The following is a 5,175-nucleotide window of genomic DNA, read 5'->3' on the forward strand; positions in this document are numbered from 1 at the left end:
CTTTTAGCTTTCCCCTCTTAAATAGCATAGTAAAATGGAATAGGAATTAGGCTTCTTTTCTTCCTAAAATATAATTATTTCTAAACACTATTCTTTCTTAGTGAGCCATATAATTTTGACATGTGTTTTAATTTAAGTCACTCCCAGCCTGCTTCTCTTTTAATTATTTTAAAATGCTGTTTTGAGATTAATTTCAGTGGTGGTAATGTATATAATTTAAACAAAAACATGAAATCAAATTACTATAGGCTTATATAATACTTAAGAAAAGTAGCTTAAATTGGGGAAAAGTGGAATTAGGTACCACATATTATTAAAATTTTAATTCCTTCCTACTGTGTTAAGTAAAGGGATTGACATAAAATCTTTAGTTGTGAATTGAAGTGCTCGGGATTTACATGAACAAGCAAAAAAGGGTTATCAAAGAAAAAAAATAATAGCTGTTCTTTAGGGAGCTTTGAATAAGGTTTATAAGTACTCTCAAATTGTTCCTTTTTGCAATCTTATATTTTATTGCTTATTCTTATATGTACCTATTTCTTCTTGTATAGTACAGAAAATAGTATACTTTATCTTCTAGTCTAGGTATATAATTGCAAAATGGTGCTAATTTTATTTAGTGTAATGATTCCCTTTGGGTTCTATTGAAGTAATCTTTAAGCAATCACCAATATTAAGAAAAGAAGGTTTAAAAATAATTAACAAGGTCATTTATATGAAATGTCCCAAGTAGGCAAGTCCATAGAAACAGGAAGTCAATAGGTAGCCGCTAGGGGCTGGGGAGAGGTAGGAAGGGAATATGATTGCTATTGGGTGCAGGATTTCTTTTGGAGATAATGATAACGTTATACAATGAGAGTGTCAAGATGTGTGCATAACCCTGTGAATATATTAAAATAATTAAATGAAAACAATATTTGTGCATGAATTAAAACTAAGTTCTACAACGTTTGCCTATTTCATTGGTTAAAATATCAAAAAAGCTTTCAAATACTTATACCCTTTAGGGCAATAAATCACCTCATCAAACTATAGTTTAAAAGCCTAAATAGGGTTGGGATGATTTAGTTAGACCAGTATTTATATCAGTGCTATAAGAATATTTGCACCATTGGTATCTATGATTAAAACTTTGAAGAAGAAAGGCAGAGTAGTAGCAAGAATAACAAGTATTATCTTTGGACTTTTTCAAACACAACAAATTTAAAATCAGGGAATATATACCATTTTGCACATCTCTTTTCATTTCATTGCATATATTGCTATCAGTTTATGTTTAGAATTTACATCATTTGAATAGTAGTTCCACAAATTTCTTTATTAAAATTTGTCCAGTATTAGGAGAGTCCGATTAGTCTACTTTCATAAATTTGTATTTAAGATGTGAGCTAATATCTCATTTGATAAAGCTTAAAGATTGATTTTAAAGTAAACATTTAATGAAAAAGTTTTAAGCTAAGCTCTGGGTCCCAGTGTATAAATTAAGTTGCTCTATCTGCTAGAGAATAATTCCCTCATCTGCACCCTGACCTGGGATAGTCTTGAGGCAGAAAATAAATGGTGTAGAGGCATCTTCAATTCCATGGGATGTGTATGATCTTGTCTTCATTTAGAAGTTCTAAAGTTTGGATAGTTTAACCCAGAAATGGGTGATGCAGTAGTTTCCATCTCTACCCTGGATATATTTTATAGCTATTTTTTAAAATATATTTTTATTGACTTCAGAGAGGAAGGGAGAGGGAGAGAGAGATAGAAACATCAATGATGAGAGAGAATCATTGATCGGCTGCCTTCTGCACACCCGACAGGAGATCGAGCCTGCAACCCAGGCATGTGCCCCAACCAGGAATCGAACCGTGACCTCCTGGTTCACAGGTCAATGCTCAACAACTGAGCCAAGCCAGCCGGGCTATTTTCTAACTTTTGAGCGCTAATAGAAGGTTTCTGAACTTGAGAATGACTCTCAATCTGGAAGATCACAGTTTTCAGCCTAGTCAAAAAAAAAAAAAGACCTAATTTGTCCATGACATTCCTGTTTGAGGCAAGCGATAAATTTATACTTTTATTAACAATTAATAATTATTTTAGCATCTTCTTTGCTATCAAATATATTAGGTATGAATGAAAAAAGAAATTCATCCTGCAAGTGCTATCCTTTTACCACTCTGAAAGTAGTTCATCTTGTGTTCTCCTGCACAACAAATCTAGTTATACCTTTGGTCATCAAAGCAAATAGATATGTTTGGTTTAATATCCATCTTACATCAACTAAGACCTCTTATGCCCTTCTGCAAGTCACCTCTCTCAATCCCTCTTGGAATAACTTCCCAACTTATTGACTGGGTGGGTCCTTCTGAGAACTTCCTCAGTCTTCAGGACCCATGATGGGTGTACTGCCTTAGAAACCACACAACATATAGAAGATCTAAATCTACAACTGGGGAAATCCTGTTATTGTTTGCTTTCTTTTTCTACCCAGTGTGACTTATGTTTTTTATGGAATTTCTTATTCTTTTTGGTGCCAGCTTGATAGCTAAAAGACTACTGGTATACTCAGTATCAAGAAGTAATCCGTGTATAAGATACAATGCCTTCCCACAAATGATCAACTTCTTATAGCACAAGTCCCTAAGTCAAGCATGTCAAACTCGCAGCCTGCAGGCCACATGCGGCCCACAATATATATATTTTTGCGGCCCTGCCAATATAATGATATGTAAGAAACGTTTTAATAAAAATTTCGTAACTTAATTTTTACAATATCCTATTATACATAATCCTATTTAATAAAAGGCTAATATGCAAATTGTCCCCTCGAGAGTTTGACCGGAAGACTGGGAGTTCAATTGCTCACTATGACATTTGCTGGGAGGTGGTGCAGAACATGGCGGGTGACCAGCGGTGGCATCAGGGCACTGAGGGAGCAAGGGAAGAAGGAGGCTGGGAGGCGGGGAACCATGAGGTGGTGGTGTGCAGGTGGTGAGAGAAGGAGGAAATGGGGAGGTGGAGAGGCAGGGATCCTAATCAGCCCTGATAACCAGCCAGGCCTGGGGACCCTACCCATGCACGAATTTCGTGCACCGAATACAAAGTTGGCTAATGACTGATTATTATAATTGTGTTGCATTTGTTTCCCTTATGCGCATTATGTGCAGGTGCACCATTTCTCTCCACTAATACTAGCAGCGGATATTTTAGCAGCCGATTGCTAGGTCATTAGTCTTGTACTGACATGTTTGGTGTGTGCAACAGGAAATATTTCACTTTCAGAGAACAAGAAAAATAGATTTATTTGTGTTACACTTATTAATTTGTGCAGTTATTCAGTGTCTGGTAAGTTAATGTTCAAAAAATATTAATTTTTATTAAAATGTTCTATTATTTTATGTTAATGGTTACTCATTTATTTCAGCCCTTTGTATTCAACATGTCTCTATCAAAATAAACCTACATTTCTATGAAAATTGAAGCTTTTGTTTTATTGCAGCCCACATAAACTTTGTTTATTTGGCCCGTGTTAGCCTTTGAGTTTGACATGCTTGCCCTAAGTTGACTGTGCATCTACAGAGATCTGTGCAAGACCTTCTTTCACTCCCTAGCTAAAAGTAACTCTGACACAGGCCTATTTTATTAAAATATGAGACAAAGCCTGAATTTGGTGAGACCCAGTAAACTACCATGGTTGGCATTTTGGATCTGATGTGGGGATTGAGTCCAAGAGATTTGACAATATATAAAATGTCACATTTTGTAGGAACTCAATAAAATCACTTTGCATTTGGTATTACATTTCATATCATTTGAATTACCTTCTAATGTTTTCTGTAAAATATGTTTGCATTTATACTAAAATCCTAATTTGAGACACTGTCAGCTAATCTTTCACTACAGATTTATTATAAAGAATTCTGAAAATTTACTTGAGAAATATGGGGAGAAGTATAATCTGACAAGGAGGTAAAGTAGGGGTCAGAGTAGTAGAGGATTATTTGCAATTTGTGACTTCCTAACTTACTGGTTGCAATGATCAAAGCTTGAGATGAGTAACAGGAGCTTGCTATTTTTGCAAGGTTAAGAATCTGCTGGTATTTCTGACTCCTTGTAAATCATACATGCATTTTTAGTGCTCCCTCCATATGTAATATACAGAGACTCAACTCATATTTTAAGAGACTTAATTAATTTAAAATTATATATTCACCACAAATTGTTATCTAAACTTTCTTATCAGGATTTAGGTTTCTGCCAAAATTTGGGTTTTTTAGTAGATACTATTGATAATTAATATTTCACTTTCACCAAATTTCACATCTTACATTACAGAAAACATTGGGTCTTTAAAAATGAACACAAAATACTAACTTAAAAAGTAATAGTTTGAAAAACACTTATTATAGTGGGAAATAAAGTAAAATGTTTTGCATGCTCATAAAATGTGGCTTTTCTGTAGCTACCATTTCTCTCTTCTATATTAAATTGTATTGATCTTGACAAACACAAACTCATGTTAGCACTCTCCATAATCAGGCTCAATCTCACTTTGTAGCCATAACGTCTATTGCTCTACTATGTACAACATTACATGTCAAGCAAACTTTATTGCTTTCCTTGTTTTCTTTACAAGAGTACAACTGCATGGGAGAATATATTTGCCAATGTTATCACTGATAAGGGTTTAATCTCCAACATTTACAGGGAACTCATACAACTTAACAAATGGAAGATAAACAACCCAATCAAAAAATGGGCAACGGACCTAAATAGGTATTTTTCAAACGAAGACAAAAGGAAGGCCAAGAGACATATAAAAACATGCTCAAAGTCACTAATTATCCGAGAGATGCAAATCAAAACAACAATGAGGTACCATCTCACACCTGTCAGAACTGCTATCATCAAAAATCAACAAAGGACAAGTGTTGGCGAGGATGTGGAGAAAAAGGAACCCTCGTGCACAGCTGGTGGGAATGCAGACTCGTGCAGCCACTATGGAAGACAGTATGGAGTTTCCTCAAAAAGTTAAAAATGGAACTCCCATTTGACCCAGTGATCCCACTTCTAGGAATATATCCCAAGAAACTAGAAACACCAATTAGAAAGGATATATGCACCCCTATGTTCATAGCAGCACAATTCACCATAGCTAAGATTTGGAAACAGCCTAAGTGCCCATCA

This window comes from Myotis brandtii, unplaced genomic scaffold, assembly GCF_000412655.1.
Source record: "Myotis brandtii unplaced genomic scaffold, ASM41265v1 scaffold440, whole genome shotgun sequence".
NCBI lineage: Eukaryota > Metazoa > Chordata > Mammalia > Chiroptera > Vespertilionidae > Myotis > Myotis brandtii.